Genomic DNA, 19478 nt, shown 5'->3' on the forward strand with positions numbered 1-19478 from the left:
CTTTCTAAAGATGTGCATCATGACTGGTGCCTGTAATCCTAGCATATGTGAACCACAAGCAAGAGAATCATGAGTTTGAGATAATGCGTGGCTGGCTACATAGTGAATTTCAAGCCAGCCTGGTCGACATCATCTTCTGGTTCCAAGTAACAAGAGCATTTCTGATATACTTTTTTTTACCTTTTTTAAAAAACTTTATTTTTATAATTAGAAAAATAATTTGTTCCATATAGGTTAACCTAATTTTTTCTTATATTTCTTGATTCTGTTACATATAAAATTCCATATGTAGAAACATGAAAAGGAGTATTGGAATTTTTATTACAGTTCATAGTAAAATGTAATATTTAATAATTTTGTATTATTTCCAATACCATTAAATACTGCACTTCTTGAGTGATTCTAAATTTCATAGTAAATATGTTTTTTATATTTTAAGTAATATAAGCATTGCATTTTTCTTTTTTTATTTTTTTTTATTTTTTTAAATTTTATTTATTTATTTATTTGAGAGTGACAGACACAGAGAGAAAGACAGATAGAGGGAGAGAGAGAATGGGCGCGCCAGGGCTACCAGCCTCTGCAAACGAACTCCAGATGTGTGCGCCCCCTTGTGCATTGGCTAACGTGGGACCTGGGGAACCAAGCCTCGAACCGGGGTCCTTAGGCTTCACAGGCAAGCGTTTAACCGCTAAGCCATCTCTCCAGCCCACATTTTTCTTTTAATTACAGAGGAAAAAATGTTCCTATAATAAATTTATCCCCATCTGGGTATTTAATATTTGGCCCCTGATCATATATTCCTCTTCAAGAGTTTACTTTAACATTTTAGTATGTGATTTCATCTAAAAAGTTGCATCTTGCACAAAGATGTATATGATGCATTAAAAAAATGAAAAATTCATTAATGACATTTTTAAGCCTTAACATAAATTTAGTTTCTCACAAACATTTTGATGTTCTCACTATTCTGTAAGTAGATATAATTTCTCAAAAAATGTAGTCAATTCACCAACTTTTATGTTGTTCTTCAAAAGCATTTACAATCTCCAAGTAATGAATCCTGCATTGTGTACCAAATAACTTTAATTTCAGTGTCTGAAACATAAAGCGGTGGGTCTGTATGTTTTGTTGGATCATAAGAATAAATAGACCTGACATATTGAAACCCATTTTTCATCAGGAATAGCATGACATCCACATAATGTTCGTGATCACCTAGGTTGATGGACACTAATGCTCCTCTATCCCATATCCTGTCAAATTTGCCAGTGTTTGTCCCAGGAAGATCCAAAATATTGCAACAGTACAATGACATAGTCCCTGAAGAACTCTTAAATATTTTGGCACCAGCAACTTTGATAATTGGGTCTTCTGAGTAGGAAGGTTTCCATTCTACAAAAAATTCCTGTAGTGCAAGTTCACTGATTTCCACAAATTGCATTGTGTCCCCAGTCTGCAAACCATTTCATCTCAACTGCTTTTCCACAAAGAAAAAATACCCTCAGTCCACTCTCTCCTTCAAGAAAATGACCAAAATGTTTCTTTAATAGCTGGTGTCTTGTTCTTTGGTAAGTGCAATTTGACTGGTTACCGGCTTCTCTTGCTAGTCTCCCAGGGTTAGTGGTGGATTCTTCTGTGTTTCTCTATCCAGGTACTCTTTAATATCAAGTGAAGTTCTTGTATTATTCATTGTTTTATAGACAACTATTTTACACAGGCTGATTTCTACAAAGCTTTATAAGAGTTCCAGTGTGCTCACTGGTCCTGCAAGTCCTCTGCTACTTTATTCAAACTTCTTTATTGGCTGGAGTGATGGCTTTGTGGTTAAGGTACTTGCCTGTGAATCCTAAGGACCCAGATTCATTTCTCCAGTACCCAATAAGCCAGATGGACAAGGTGGCACACGTGTCTGGATTTCCTTTACAATAGCTAGAGGACCTGGAACACCCATTTTATTTCTTTGCTTCTATGTGGCTCTTTCTCTGTTTCTCAAATGTGTAACACCTCCCCCACTGGCTCCAGAGTATTCCAGGGCAGCCTGGAATTTGTAGTATGCAGTCTGAACTTCAGATTGCTAGAACTATAACCTAGCTTCTGCTTCACACTAATTTTTAAATTTCGTTAAAGAGTGACTCCCCTAAGATCCACAGATGCTGAGTATGATTCAGTTAAGGTTTTTACACATGCACATGTTACCAGTAACACCCCACACAGCAAGTGCTATAATATTTACTACATCTCAGTTACCCTCCCAACCTGCCTCTAGACATCAATCACTTACTTGTTTTCTCTTAAGAATTGACAGTACACACGTATCAATGTTTTGAAGGACACTTATAATAACTCAGACCATTTGCAATCTGAACTTGTAATAGCTTCTGTTCCTTGAGCAGGATTTTGGGGCATGGATAACTGGGTCATCCATGCTTCTGAGGAGGCCTCATTCAAGAAAATGTTCGGTCTTAGCAAGTCATTTCTTTTCTTAGCTAGCTCTTGGTGCTCAGGGAATCTTACTGGTGACTCGCTGCATACCACTACCTTTAATGTCATTTTTATCTTGTTTCTTTTTATAGAATATCTAATAATATTTCATTTTGAGTCAGAAATCATGTTTTGAAGACTAAGAAACATAATGACAGATTTGGATTATGGATATTTCTTCAAAAGAACCTCCATCCAAACCTACCACATTTATACATTATACATTATAAATGCATCTAGGACCAACCATGATTTCTGCTTCACATGGCTTTCAAATACTGATTTTACTGCTCTCAGCAATGTCTTACTGAGAATCTGATATTTTAAGAAAAGGAAATTCTCATCAACAAACTTATGTAATCTGAAATGGTAGATTTAAAAATTAATCCATTTTTGTCAACGAGCTCCCTTTTTGTAAATTATCTCCAATGCTTCACAGTGCTAATGATTTCATGATTTCAAAACCTGTTTTTCAAAAAAAGTGTCTTCTCTCATAAACATGTTGTTCATTTTTTCTCTCTTGAATGACAAAATCTTTCTATCAAAGTATTTAAAATAAGAATATCATCAATCTTGACATAAACTTTACATTAAATTTCTTTCCCCATATTACATTGATATTTAAACCATAGGAGCTTTCTAATACTATTTTTAAAATGTCTTCTGGATTCAGTCCCTGTAGTTCTTTTCACAGCTAACATTCAGAGGTTGCCAGTCTGATACATTAAGACTTTCAGGCCTTGGAGGTCAAAAGTATATTTGGGGAAGTTTGAAGCTTGAATGCAAGTCCATACATGTTTGGGAAGTGAGTAAAACCAAACCTGTGTGGTCCCCCAAATTTAACATCTGTCTCTAAGTAGGTTCTACAAATAAAATCAGCCAGGGAGCATATCACTGATTATTTTACACAGGAACTTATGAGAGTTCAAGAGGCAATATTCCAAGAGCCCTATGTATTGAGCTTGTCAGTACTAGTTCAGTCAATAATTGTGTCAGAAGAGGTTGAGGGCAAGCCTCTCCTGCTCCAATGCCTATCCAGGAATGACACTTTCCATAATTTGTATAGATCTCTCAGGTCTTGCTGGACTTACAAATGATATTTTATATTTTTACCTGGAAGAAATGAACATTAGTGAGTAAAATGTATATAAAAACAATTAAAGCAATTCTTCACAGTGGGCTTAAGAAACATGTTAATTAAGTGATATTTAGTAGGCAGGAACTTTATAAGTACTGTATCTGATGTTTCCCTTGACCCCAAATTTCCTATGTCTCTCACATTGAAAATGTCTTAATCTCATCAATTTCTCAAACCGCATCTCATATTCTGACTACTTGCCACCCTTCAAAGGACTTACAAAGAACTCACATTTTCTTTGCCACATGGACTCCTTCAAACTCAAAATTTTTAATAAGACAATATAGTGGCTTGCTAATCCAAAATGCCATCAGTATACTGTTTTCTTTCTCAAAATAGAACCATCTCGTTCATAATTGTGTGCACAATTTTTGTGTTTCTATTCTCACATCTTCAACTTCACAGAAGCCACTGTAACATGCTCCTCTTTCATTTCACTTACAAGTTATTTTTTCCAACAAAATTTCAAGCATGAGATATTTTCCAGCTAGCGCTGTCAACACAACACATTAAAGACTAGGTCTAGTGACTGACATTTTCTAGTCTATTATTATTGTTTACCTTTAATAAGCACAAATATCCTTACTATTAGTTAAATTATATTCTGGGGTCTCTTCTATTAAAAGAAACAAATATTATTCAACATTTCTATCCCTTCAATATTCTTCCAAGGCAATGCACTTTGAATGACTTTGATTTTTACTTCTAATTTATATTTTCCATACATACATCACTTTGTGTGACTTTTTCACTCCATGCAATCTGTCTGGTACTACCAACAAGAGGAAATATGTTTTTTCTTTGGGCTCACATCAAAAATTTCTCAAATCATTTATTATTTGTCCTGTCAGCAGATTTAAGTTGGTCTTTCTCATCTTCCTGTGTTTTGTCCTGTTTGATGCAAGCTCCTCTGGTTCTCTTGTACTTTAATGAATGTTCATAGACCCTTCTACGGCCTTGTCTTCTGCTCTGTCATACAGACTTTATATATTCTAATATGTGAAGATTACCACTCTTTCTGTTGTTTTTGTTGTTTTGAAGTAGACTCTCACGCTAGCCCAGGATGACCTGGAATTCACTATGTAGTCTCAGGGTGGCCTCATACTCATGGCGACCCTCCTACTTCTGCCTCCCAAGTGCTAGCATTGAAGGCATGCACCACTATGTCTGGCCACTCTATATTTTCATGATTTTTTACAACAGTATCTTCTAAATCTATACCTATCTCGTCATTTCCTATAATTATAGTTTATGCATTTTACCTGTTACCTATAATTTATTTCATATATTTAAATAACTTTTTTTCTTGTTTAATCTCAAGCCCCATATTTTCCATGTCCATATTTTTCACTAAGTAAAATCTCTCTGTGAACACTGAGCAATTAAAAAACCTCCAAGAAAACATGCTTTCTTTCTCCTTTCAACTATCTCATAGGAAAAATCCCTATCATCATAATTACCCAGTATTTAAAATATATTAGCTCTGACCATCTGATCCTTAGAAACAGCTGAGGTCCTGTATCAGTCAACACCACTCCTCATCTGATGAAGACAAGTCCTGTAGAGCTGCTTTGCTTTCTATAAGCATGCTCATGATCTCCCAGTAAACACACAGCCCTGAAGATTATTTTAAAATGTCACTTAGAGAATACACTCTCCTGCTTATAAGTTTTCTCAATGCCCAAACTAAAAGGTAAATCATAATTATATTCTACTTTCTTGGATTTAATTATTTTAAAGATTGAATCATCTTAAATTGTTGGCATATCAAGGACACACTTTATTTTTCATTATTGTAATCCTCACATCAATCATTTATTTCAGCATAAATTGAGATTTTTTTTAAATACAGGCAAACTTTTGTGAAATAAATTTCAAAATTACCTGGTATGATTTATTTATAAAAGCAAGCATTAGTAACTTGGGTTGACAATGCCATTTACCACAGTTATTTAGGAAATCACATTAAATTTCATATTAAACTACCTGTAGCTGGGCGTGGTGGCACACACCTTTAGTTCCAGCACTTGGGAGGCAGAGATCATGGTGAGTTCAAGGCCACCCTGAGATTACATAGTGAATTTCAGGTCAGCCTTGGCTAGAGTGAGACCCTATCTCAAGAAAAAAAGAAAACTTGTTTTACTGTTCTAAAAGATGATATCATAATGATTTCTTCCAATATTGTCTTCCAAAGGTTTTATAGTCATGAAAATTGTACTTAAAGCAGAAAAGTATTTTTAAATTGATGGTGTGTAATCTGGAAGTCAAATTCTGAAGTATTCATGTTTATATCCTCATATCATCCCATCTAAGAACCTGGATGCTTTTCAGTTTGTTTCTCTTTTGTTTGATACAACAGTCTTTGGTAGTCTTCAGTGCATATATATCTTGTGCTTACTTTCTTCAGTTTGTTCCGAAGTGTGTTGCTCTTTATGCCACTGAAAATTCTTTCTAAAATTCATTTTCTTATTATGTAGTCGTAGCACTTAGAACTGCTTTTGGACTGTGTTGTACTCTGCAATCTTTCTAAACTTGTTCTCATGAAATTTTATTCAATTTTCTCTATAGTGTGTCATGACATCTGCAAACAAAGATAATCTTTTCTTTTTCCCTTTCTAATTTGGATGCTCGTCAGCATGGCTGATAATTCCAGGACAACATGGAATAAGAATGAAGGGAGAGGTGAGCTTTGTTTGATTTCTAATCTTTGTTACAAATATTCAGATACCTCCCATAAAGTGTGAAGTTAGTGGTAAGAATTTTTATAGGCTGGAGAGATGGCTTAGCAGTTAAGAAATTCACCTGAAAAGCCAAGGAACACATGTTCAATTCCCCAGGACCCAGTTAAGCCAGATGCACAAGGTGACTCAAGTGTCTGGAATTTGTTTGCAGCCAATTTTCTCTCTCTGTATCTATCTCTCTATTATCTACCTATCTAGCATCACCTTTAAATCCTACTCAAATACATAAAATTACAAAATTAAAAAATGAAAGGATTTTTCCATTTCCATTTCTACTTTTTTGATGAGGTTGAATCAACAAGAAATTTCAGATCATACTGTCTGCACATATTGTGCTAATCATCATTCTTGTCTTTAAATCTCTAGATAGGGTGTTTACATTGATTTTCATGTAAAATACAGCATTACACTTCTCCATTAAATTGCAATTGATTGTGATCCATAAACACACACATATATATAGAAATGGATTCAGTTTGTCTAAATATTCCTGAGGATGTTTTTTGTTATATTCATATGAGGTGTTTTTTTTTTCTTTTGTATTATAACTATAGTCACTTGGCATAAGTGAAATACTGATCTCTTAGAATGAGTTTGGAAGGATTCTTAGTCATATTTTTGGAAAAGCACATGGGAAATTTGTAGTAATGATTTATAAATCTATGGTAGAGGACTTCCGGTTAAGATGGCAGCGTAGGTACCACGCCAAAGCAGCCTGGGGGGAAAAAAGACCAAAAAACTCAGCAAAATACACACTTTTACTAAAAAGTGAGGTGTACAGGAAATTGAAGCAGCAGCGGAGAAGTAGGAGAGATCCAGAGCATCCAGAGCCTGCACAGGCCGGCAAAAGTGGCCCGGCAGCTCCGCCAACCGCGGCGGCAGCGGGGCACACCAGAAAGCTGCCAGACTCGGCTCAGGCACAGGAAAAGCTAGGTGTGGGAGCTTCCCCTCACACCATGCTCTCCGCAACTCAGGAAACATGAAGGGAGAGCGGCAGTGAGCAACGGAGGAGCAGACTGCAAGGTAGAGGAACATGTGGAACAGCGAGAGAACCAGAGCAGCTGCGGCTCCCTCCCTCTGCCACCGCCTGAGGCCAGCTCCGGCGAACAGAACAGTGGTCCCAGGACCCGGCCACACCAACTTGAGCCGACAGCGGGAACCAAGCAGGAGCAGAGTTCGGCAGCAACATCAGCAGCTCCAGAACGTGTACCAGTGGCACCAGCAGCAGCAGACCCAGGAACGGCAGCAGTGGCAGACCCAGCAGCAGCAGCCTCAGCAACAGAGGTGGCTCCAGAAGTGGCAGCTACAGCAGCAACAGCAACAGAGGCAACAGCAGCAGTGGGCCCAGCAGCAGCAGCTTAAGCTGCTGACAGACCCAGCAGAGGCAGTTTTCACAGCAGCAGTTCCAGCAGCGGGGGTGCTGATCTACAGGGCCACAGTTGCCAGGCTTGGCTTGCCCCACAGGAAAAGCCAGTGCCCAGCTCCAGAAATCAGAACAGCAGCCGACGACCCAGGCAGCAACTTGTCTGAGACCAAAACCATCCAAGGTAACTGGGTTTGCACCAGGGAAGGGTTTCACTTGGTCACAAGCTGACTGGGACCCCTCAAAAGACCAGAAATCTTAACCTCTATGTTGATAGAGGATCTGGTTGTTATAATAACTACTCTGGCATACATACTTGGGTCTGTTTTTGACTGAATGGGTACAGTGTTTAGTTAACTTTTAGAATCTAACTGTGTTGTATTCCACTCAGCCAACTTGAATACTCCCATAGCAGGGAAACTCAACCCCTAGGAGCACCTTTGTAGATACTCTGAGAGTCTTAAGAGCCATATCTAACACCTTAAGCTCCTACCCTGAAAATATATAACATCAAATCAACTGATATAGCTAAGAATACCCAGCTATCTAGAAAATCCAAGCATTAACTTAATCCAAGATGCAAAAATATATACATTACAACACAAGAAACACTAAAAAGCAAGATGATATAAATCCACCTAAAAGTATTAATGAATTAGAAATGACCTTGAGTGAGAACGAGTTAGAGGAAATGCCTGAAAAAGATTTCAAAAGAATGATTGTAAATATGTTCAAAGAAGTCAGAGAACAAATCAAAGGAGTCAAAGAGGAACTTAAAGAGGAAATCAAAGGAATAAAAGAAGATGCAGGACATCAATTTCATGAAATAAAGAAGGCAATTCAAAACATAAATAAGGAAATAGAAATAATAAAGAAAAACCAGTCAGAATTACTAGCAATGAAGAACACAGTTAATGAAATAAAAAAAACTCTATAGAAAATCTCACCAGTAGAATGGATGAAGGAGAGGACAGAGTATCTGAGCTAGAAGACCAGGTGGCAGATCTAATACAGGCCAACAAAGAGAAAGACAAACTTATAGAAAAGTATGAATGGGAATTTCAAGATATTCGGGACACTATGAAAAGATCAAATATTAGAATTCAGTGCATAGTAGAAGGAGAAGAATTTAACTCAAAAGGCATAGTAGGTGTCTTCAACAAAATCATAGAAGAAAATTTCCCCCAAATTGGGAAAGAGGTGCCAATACAGATACAGGAAGCCTTTAGAACCCCAGCCAGACAAAACCGGGAGAGAACCTCTCTTTGCCATATTATAATCAAACTTCCAAACACACACACCAAAGAAAAAATATTGAAAGCAGTTAGAGAGAAAAATCAAGTTATCTACAAAAGTAAGCCCATCAGGATTACAGCAGATTATTCAACACAAACTTTTAAAGCCAGAAGGGTTGGTGTAAGATATTCCAAGTTATGAAAGATAACAACTGTCAACCAAGGTTACTTTATGCTGCAAAGTTATCCATTCAAATAGACGGAGAAATAAGGACATTCCATGACAAAATCAGGTTAAAGGAGTATTTGAAGAGAAAACCAGCTCTACAGAAAATACTTGATAGAATCCTCCATGCTGAAGAAAAGGAAAAGCACCCATATAAGGAACCTAGAAAAAACAATCAATACTCAAATAGTATTTACCAGAAGAGAGCACAGTTAGAACCAGAACCCCCCCACACACACACAAAAAGGCAAACATAAATCCACACCTTTCAATAATATCTCTTAATATCAACGGCCAAAATGCCCCAACGAAAAGACATAGATTCGCAGACTGGGTTAAAAAGCAGGATCCTACAATTTTTTGTCTCCAAGAAACTCACCTTTCTACAAATGATAGACATTACCTTAGGGTGAAAGGTTGGAAGATGGTGTTTCAAGCAAATGGGCCTAGAAAAAAAGCAGTAGTTGCTATCCTAATATCGGACAGGGTAGACTTTAGTCCAACGTTAGTGAAGAAAGATAAGGAAGGTCACTTTATATTGATTAAGGGTACACTCCAACAAGAGGACATTACAATCCTAAACATATATGCACCTAAAATGGGGGCCACCAAATTCGTCAAACAAACACTATTAGAACTAAGGTCACAGATAACACCAAACACAGTGGTAGTGGGTGACTTTAACACCCCACTCTCATCAATTGACAGGTCATCCTGGGAAAAAATAAACAGAGAGGCATCTGGACTAAATGAGGTCATAGGAGGAATGGACTTAACAGATATATACAGGCAATTGCATCCAAAGGCTGCAGAATATACATTCTTTTCAGCAGCACATGGAACATTCTCTAAAATAGACCATATATTAAGACACAAAGCAAATCTTAACAAATTCAGGAAAATTGAAATAATGCCTTGCATTCTATCTGACCACAATGGAATTAAACTACAAATTAGTAGCAAGAAAGGCTATAGAGCATACACAAAATCAGGGAAACTAAACAATACACTAGTAAATGATGAATGGGTCAAAGAAGAAATCAAAAAGGAAATCAAAAAATTTATAGAGTCAGATGATAATGAGAACACAACATAACAAAATCTCTGGGACACAATGAAGGCAGTTCTAAGAGGTACATTTATATCCTTAATTGCCTATATTAAGAAATTAGAAAGGTCGCAAGTAAATGACCTAATGCTTCGCCTTAAAGCCTTTGAAAAAGAAGAACAAGGCAAACCAAAAATCAGTAGACGTGAAGAAATAATAAAGATTAGGGCAGAAATTAATGAAATAGAAACAAAAAGAACAATCCAAAGAATTAATGAAACAAAGAGTTGTTTCTTTGAAAGGATTAAACAAGATTGATAAACCCTTAGCAAATCTGAGCAAAAGAAAGAGAGAAGAGACACAAATTAATAAAATCACAGATGAACAAGGTAACATCACAACAGATTCCAGAGAAATTCAAAAAAACATAGGGACATACTATAAAAGCATATACTCCACAAAGTATGAAAATCTGAAAGAAATGGATGATTTCCTTGATCTATATGACCTACCTATATTAAATCAAAATGAGATTAATCACTTAAATAGACCTATAATGAACATGGAGAACCGAACAGTTATCAATAATCTCCCAACTAAAAAAAGCCCAGGCCCAGATGGATTCACTGCTGAATTTTACCAGACCTTTAAGGAAGAGCTAACACCATTGCTTCTTAAGCTTTTCCAGGAAATAGAAAAAGAAGGAATTCTACCAAACTCCTTCTATGAGGCCAGCATCACCCTGATACCAAAACCAGGCAAAGATAGAACAAAAAAAGAAAATTACAGACCAATCTCCCTCATGAACATAGATGCAAAAATTCTCAACAAAATATTGGCAAACAGAATACAAGAGTATATCAAAAAGATCACTCACCTTGACCAAGTAGGCTTTATCCCAGAGATGCAGGGATGGTTTAATATATGCAAATCTATAAATGTAATACATTACATAAACGGGTTGAAGGACAAAAATCACATGTTCATCTCAGTGGATGCAGAGAAGGCATTTGACAAAATCCAGCATTCCTTCATGATAAAATTCCTACAGAGACTGGGAATAGAAGGAACATACCTCAATATAATAAAAGATATTTATGACAAGCCTACAGCCAACATATTACTAAATGGGGAAAAACTGGAAGCTTTCCCACTAAAATCAGGAACAAGACAAGGGTGTCCACTGTCCCCACTTTTATTATAGTTTTGGAAATCTTAGCCATAGCAATAAGGCAAGAGACACACATAATAGGGATACAAATTGGAAAGGAAGAGATCAAGTTATCATTATTTGCAGATGACATGATTCTATACATAAAGGACCCTAAAGACTCTACTAGCAAACTGTTAGAGCTGATCAAAACCTACAGCCATGTAGCAGGATACAAAATAAATACACAGAAATCAGTAGCCTTCATATATGCTAATAACAAACACAGAGAGGATGAAATCAAAGAATCACTCCCATTCACAATTGCATCAAAAAAAAAAAATAAATAAAGTACCTTGGATTAAACCTAACCAAGGAAGTAAAGAATCTCTACAATGAGAACTTTAAAACACTCAAGCAAGAAATTGCGGGAACACACTAGAAAGTGGGGAAACATCCCTTGTTCCTGGATTGGAAGAATCAATATTGTGAAAATGGCAATCTTACCTAAAGCAATCTATACATTTAATGCAATCCCTATCAAAATCCCAAAGGCATTCTTCATGGAAATAGAAAAAACAATGCAAAAATTCATTTGGAATCACAAAAAACCTCGAATACCTAAAATAATACTGAGAAACAAAAATGAGGCTGGTGGTATCACCATATCTGATTTTAACCTTTACTACAGAGCCATAGTAACAAAAACAGCATAGTACTGGCACAAAAACAGACATGTAGATCAGTGGAACAGAATAGAGGACCCAGATGTAAGCCCAAGTAGCTATAGCCACCTGATACTCGATAAAAATGCCAAAAATACTCATTGGAGAAGAGACAGCCTCTTCAGCAAATGGTGTTTTGAAAACTGGATATATATCTGCAGAAGGATGAAAATAGATTCTTCTCTCTCACCATGCACAAGAATTAAGTCCAAATGGATTAATGACCTTAACATCAGACCTGAAACTCTGAAACTGCTAGAGGAAAAAGTAGGGGAAACCCTTCAACATATTGGTCTTGGCAAAGACTTTCTGAAAACAACCCCAATTGCTCAGGCAATAAAACCACAGATTAACCACTGGGACCTCATGAAATTACAAAGATTTTGCACTGCAAAGGACACAGTACAAAAAGCAAAGAGGCAACCCACAGAATGGGAAAAAATCTTTGCCAGCTATATATCTGTCAGAGGATTAATATCTAGGATATACAAAAAACTCAAAAAGTTAACTAATAAGGAATCAAAGAAGCCAATCAAAAAATGGGCTATGGAGCTAAATAGAGAGTTCTCAAAGGAAGAAATACGAATGGCATATAAGCATCTAAAAAAATGTTCTACGTCACTAGTCATCAGGGAAATGCAGATTCAAACTACATTGAGATTCCATCTCACTCCTGTCAGATTGGCCACCATCATGAAAACAAATGATCATAAATGTTGGCGGGGATGTGGAAAAAAAGGAACCCTTCTACACTATTGGTGGGAATGCAATCTGGTCCAGCCATTGTAGAAATCAGTGTGGAGGTTCCTAAAATCACTGAAGATTGATCTACCATGTGAACCAGCTATAGCACTCCTGGGCATATATCTGAAGGAATCATCTCATTTCCTTTGAAGTATGTGCACAACCATGTTTATTGCTGCTCAATTTATAATAGCTGGGAAATGGAACCAGCCTACATATCCCTCAACTGATGAGTGGATAATGAAGATGTGACACGTTTATAGAATGGAGTTCTACTCAGTGGTAAAGAAAAATGAAGTTATGAAATTTGGAGAAAAATGGATGGATCTGGAAAGTATTATACTAAGTGAGGTAACCCAGGCCCAGAAAGCAAAGTGCCACATGTTCTCTCTCCTATGTGGATCCTAGCTACAGATGATTGGGCTTCTGCATGAGAAGGAAAATACTTAGCAGCAGTGGCCAGGAAGGTAAATAGGAGACATAAAGTGTAGAGAAAGGAAGGGAAGAGGATACTTAATAGGTTGATATTGTATATATGTAATTACAATGATTGTAATGGGGAGGTAATATGATGGAGAATGGAATTTCAAATGGGAAAGTGTGGGGGTGGGGAGGGAGGGAATTACCATGGGATATATTTTATAATCATGGAAAATGTTAATAAAAATTTAAAAAAAAAATCTATGGTAGAATCCGCTAATGAAGCCATCTGGACCTGAGCTTTGCATTGTCCTGAGGCATAAATTATTCTGCTTTCTGATTCGGTAAATCATGGGCTCTTTCCAACATGGTTTAAGTTTTAGGACATTCTCTGTAGTTTGATTTGACCATAAGTAGAAGTTTTTAACTGCCCTCCTTCTTTTATTTTGGAAATTGGCTGGCCTGTGGGTTCTTCTGAAGATGCCCACCTGTTCTTAGTTGCTCCTATCAAGATCTTATTGTCTGAATATGTGTGAATTTCTGGAATTCTGATAGAAGTTGAGTGATTTGGGTATCTTCTGAGTTTTGAAGTGTGTCTGCAGTGTGGGAACTACCAAAGAGCTACAAGTTCAGAACTGGGAAGAAAAATGGCTCATTTTTGGAATGACAACTCTGATTTTGAAAGTTAATGGAGTAAAACTGATAGATTCCTCTAGTCTCACTTTCCTTCAACATTCCCTTCTTTCAGCAAGCAGAGAAAGAATAACCAGGGATGGAATGATCTTGTCCTGCCATACTTGGAGCAGATCCTCCACCCATTGACTGAATGCTGGGAAGAATGAGTGAACCCTGATCCCACAGTAGCAATTTAACTTCTGTTCTATTACTATAGAGGTCTGTGAGCATACCTTCTGCTCTTTCTCTTCCAAGACACATTTCTTTCCTTGATTTGGAGCTGTGTGGAGAGAGGGGCCCTGTTTTTGCATTATCACTGTCATACTTGGCAGAGCTGGGGATGGTTGCTGTTCCTATGCCTTTCATGTTCCCTATTATCACACAGAACCACAGATCATCTCCAACAGATGTTACAACATTCTTATAAGTTCAGATCACTTTGTAGGGCACTGCTTTATTTTTTTTAATTTAATTTATTAGTTCTCTTTTCAGCAAATGCAAGCAGTTTGGTACCATTGTTTAGGTTCATCCATGATCTACCCCCTCCCAATGGGCCCTCCTTATTGATGTAAATGGGTCATGCATTGTGGTGTTAGTCCACAATTATTGGTATGATAAATGTCTCTGCATATCATGAGCCAACATGTGACTCTGACATTCTTTCCACCCCTTCTTCCGCAAAATTTCCCTGAGCCATGTTGGGTTCATTTTTGGTCTGTTTCAGTGCTGAGGTGTTATTTTTATGGTGATTACAGGTTAAGTTATGATTTTTTAAGTTTGGATCCATTTTTGTATTGTGTTTTTGCTTTCATCTTTGAAGAATAACTTTGTATATAGGATGTTAGAGTCAGTAATATTTATGCAATATTTTCAACAAGTCAATCTCTTCCAAATGCCATCAATTATTTTTGTTCATAAATGGGATTAATTTTGTTCTTATTTCCAGGAATCACATATCTACATTTCTCTTATTTTCCATTGACTTTCTAATTTATAATTATTTATCTATATGGTTTAAGGATCCTTATGTTTCCCATTTATTCATTTTTGTTCCTTAAGGTTTGTAATAGTAAGCTTCACATTGCTTGAATGAATCTCCAAACAAAGCACAGTCATGGGAGAAATGGGATTTACTTGTATACAGAACCAGAGAAAGTTCCATAATGGTGGAAGAAGCTGGACCTCTTTACACAGATCTAAGCAGAGAGAAAAGGCAACCACTGGCTTAAAGCAGGAACACTCCAGGAACCCCAGGAAGAGCTTCAGAACTCTGCATATCTTTAGTTTGGAGTACCAGATCTGCCCCAGCACCTTAGGACTGAACCATAGGAACTGCCCATAGTGACACAAACTTACAAGCTTGAATAAAACTCCTGAATCTACCACATTCTGCCTGGTATCCAGTAGATTGATAACCATATTATACTGAAAATTATACTTAGTCCAACTTCGAATGCCCCCATGATATTTACCAATTTGTGATTGTTTAAAAGTCCCAAGTCTCATCTGAGGTTTTACATTGTCTCTTAGCTGTGAGTCCTGCAAAATCTAAACATTTATATACTTTCAGCATATAAAGGTACAGAGTACACATTTTTGTCTACTATAAGGCATAGCAAGAGCAGACTGAAAGAATGCAAACCCAGTAATCAAACAAGCAAACATTAAACATCTACAGTTCAAGTCCAATATCATAACCAGTGAATGACAGTCCTCAAAAATTCCAATTCTGACCTCCAGCTGGACTAAATTGGCAAGTAAAACTTCCAGCCTGAGCCAATAATGCTTCATGGTAGTGCTTGCACAATCCTTATATATCCAAATCATCTTCAGATCTCCATGCAAACCATGGTCCATCATCCAATGGTTCCACTAGCCTATCAGGGTCATCACACCCTGCCGATATGCCACATATCAACAGCGGCTCCAGGAACTATGTGAAATTCATGACTCACTCCACAGGTTTTTATGCTTCCAAAGTCAATACCAGGTGTGTACAACACAGATATATTGTTAGTTCAGGGCCAAAATAAATCATTACTTGAAGAGCAGGTTGCATGCTTTTAGTCAACTCTTTTCAAAAGAGATTGTATTTCTACCATTCAGTCTTTCCTCAGGCATCATTTCCATTGTTTCAATGTAAAGGATTTGGGCCATATTCCTGCCAAATGCTAATGTATTTGACATCAGCAGCATAACTTAAAACCAGTCTCTGTGCCAATAAATTTTGAACTTGTCTGAATTTCTCCAATTTTAGGTCATATAGCTCAGTTCCATGTCTTTAACCAAGCATATCAGTCCGTTACAAATGTAACCTTGATTAAACTCTGTGGTCACAGGCTGCAGAATGCAACCAGCCCTAGGTCAGTGGCCCAGTGCCAACAAAGTTCTCTGCAGTCTTTCCTTCCCTTTAAAAAGTTCATAAGCCAAGACTCCAAATACAATTATCTCTTCACTTCACACTTTCAAACTCTCATCATAAAATTTGGCTTACCACTCTGGAAAACATCTTCAGTTTGGAGTATCAAGTCTATGCCTATTCTTCCAAAACAAATGTTCCAAAACGAACAAAATGCACATGGTCAGATTCATCATGCAGCAACAACCCACTCTCTGATACCAATTCTGTTTTAGTCAGTTTCATCTTGTTTTACAACCCCTTTTCTGCAATATTCTCTGGCTATTGTGGGTGTGATAGAGAGATCTCATTTAGCAATGAGCACTGAATCATTACTTTTTTCAGCGTTCTTATGAGATTTTAGTCTTCTTAATAATCACTGTGGCTTCAAAAGGAATCTTTTCTTATCTATAGAGAGCATCAACCAAGTAAAGAAAAAGTATTAGTATATATTACTTTATATCATTTTATTATATTATATGTATTATTTTATTTAATGTTATTTTACTTGTTTATTAGTTATTAATTTATATCATTAATATCAGCAAATCTTAAAAAGGTAGAAATTTTCATAGATTCAGAGCTCAATAGTTTATTATGTTTATTATGTTTTAATATATAATAATATTTTACTCTGAATTATATAGTGGAACATTAGACTTCTAGTCTTACAAAGAAGCTATATTGACTCTTTGTAACAACACCTGTAGTAATTTTTATTGAATAATATAAATTAACTTTATGAACTAATTCTAAATTAGGATAACTCATGTTATTATATAAGAGAAATACTGGATCTGTGGTGTCTGAACCAGGAGAACTCTGGTCCAAACTTATAAGGGAACCAGTAGTATATTGGGGAAATGGTTATGAATTTGTAACCAGCAACCTTCAGTCATAGTTTCCACCGACTGAGAACTCACATACTAAGTATACTTGAATTTTTGTTAAAGTAGCATGGGGGTAAAAGGAAAAACAAAAAAAACCTGGCTGTATATTGGTTAAGTTTGCTTCTCAAGTTTATAGAAAACTTTGTGATTTAATTGTACATGTTTAGATCTGATTAAAATTAAGGATTTTTTTTTTCCTGATATGACTATATAAGAATCTACTCAGGTTTTTATTTTTGTTGTCCTTTCCCAGGAAAATGAATGTGTGTGCAGACACCAACACACCACACACACACAAACACACATACACATACATGCACACACACATAAATGGTGGTAGACATGAAACCATTGACCCCTGCTTTTTGTTCTGGAATATTTTGTTTATTTAAAAACAGAAACAAAATCTTTAAGGTATTGATTTAAAAAGATATTATTCAAATGTGCATTTTAAATCCAGTTGACCCAACATCCATTCAGATTTTCACTAGTGTGCAAGGCCAAGCATGATGAAAGGCCCTGACAAGGTGACTCAGTGGCACTGTCCTTGGCATTGTTGATCCAAATGACTGTAAAACTCAGTGCTCCTCTTTCACTCTCATTCTTCATAGGGAACATCCTAGATCAGATGTTTGAGCCATGATTAAAATTCAAAATAACCTCCTATGTTTAGCAATTGTCAACTTCCTTATAAAACTATTATAAATGTGCAAGGAAAAATTATTTTTTTTCTTCCTTGCTCCTTTTTCTCAGAATTTAGCTCTTAAACAACTCCATTGTAATATTGCCAATTATATGATTCATGATACATTATTTTAACTTTCTTAATTGTTATATAACAAAAACATAGAATTTTTTTTGTAAATAGAGTACATTACATTTACAATAGCCTTTACTGAGGAACTTTTTGAGACTCATCTGTCATTTAAAATAAATGAAAAACAAAATATATCCTCTATAAAGTCTAAAAAAAAGATAAGAAAACCACTGGCTCTGCAGTGATGTATGTGTGAAAGGAGTCCATGCCACTGTCTCTTATCACTAGGAAGTTAGTGTGTTAGCACACACTAGTAATTCCAGCCCTTGGGAGACAGAGACAGGATCATGGCAATTCAATTCCAGCCTCATCTACAGGGTGAGTTTCAGCATACTCAGTTATATGTAAGAATTTCTTAAAAATTGGGATAAAAGCAAAATGTGCAATGATATTTTTAAAAAGAAAAAAACCTATGATTTTTTTTTTCATGCTGACACAGGTGGAAGAGTTAAAATAAAAACAGATTTTCAACTTCAGTCCCTGGTCAAACGTATGAGGTGACAAGGAACTAACTTCCATTCAGTGACAGTTGTTCTCTCCAAGATAATAGCATCTGAGCAAAGGACTATCTGAAGTATTAATCCAGGATTAATAGAGAGATCCTGAGCTTTAAGGGTCTGAACTTTCAGCTTCTCTGCTATTCCACCCTTTGTTCTTCTAGGATCTCTTTAATAGACACTTGCTGGAGGGGCTTGCCACTCTCCTTTTCCAAGTCTATTTTTCATAGTAAGACCACATTTTCTCCTCTGACCACAGAAGCCCCTCAAGAAATAATATTGCCATACTTTTTGTTCATAGGAATAGTTCCACCATTGGATGCAGCACTATTAGCAAACTGAGCAATGCTTCTTAAAAACCCTGTAAGTGTCCTTCCATCTTGAAGTAGGACCAAATGGATTTTCTCAATATCATCAATGAGGCTAGCTCTCCCAGGCATATAATTCATTCTGAGCTAAAGCAAGTCTAAGTTAGGGCCATCAGCCATCTTGTCCAACAGTCCGTCCACCCCTGAAGATGCCAGAAGTTTTTTTGTTTTTATTTTTGTTTTTCCCCTAAGAAATCTTTTAAACAAGGTCAAACAAATTTAAACAAGAGCTACTTATATGGCTTCTAGAAAAACTGTCATGGATAATCTAACCTCAATCTTATCTTCCATTTATCTTTAAATAAACCCAAGGGAAGTAAAGATAATTACTTTCTGCTTTTATGCATGTGTCTTTCTTTCAAAAATCATCATGCACATAGCTGAATTTCAAAATGTAATTGGAATTTAAGAGTATTTACAGCTGTAAGATGAATAGTGCTCCTATTTCTTCAATTTTTTTGGATAGCATATGATTTTTTCTTAGTTTTGTTGTTTAAAAATGTAAATGTGAATAGAATTTTTCAAATACCAATACCAGATCTCAAAACAATTGTTTTTA

General features: G+C 36.3%; 2 pseudogenes; both read right to left on the reverse strand.

The window, feature by feature from the left end:
- Positions 1 to 965: 965 nt before the first annotated feature.
- On the reverse strand, positions 966 to 1693 carry LOC101594685 (annotated as a pseudogene).
- A 16834-nt stretch (positions 1694 to 18527) lies between these two features.
- LOC101608233 lies at positions 18528 to 19000 on the reverse strand (annotated as a pseudogene).
- Positions 19001 to 19478: the final 478 nt, after the last annotated feature.

Source organism: Jaculus jaculus, chromosome 9 (assembly GCF_020740685.1).
Source record: "Jaculus jaculus isolate mJacJac1 chromosome 9, mJacJac1.mat.Y.cur, whole genome shotgun sequence".
In the NCBI taxonomy this organism is placed as follows: domain Eukaryota; kingdom Metazoa; phylum Chordata; class Mammalia; order Rodentia; family Dipodidae; genus Jaculus; species Jaculus jaculus.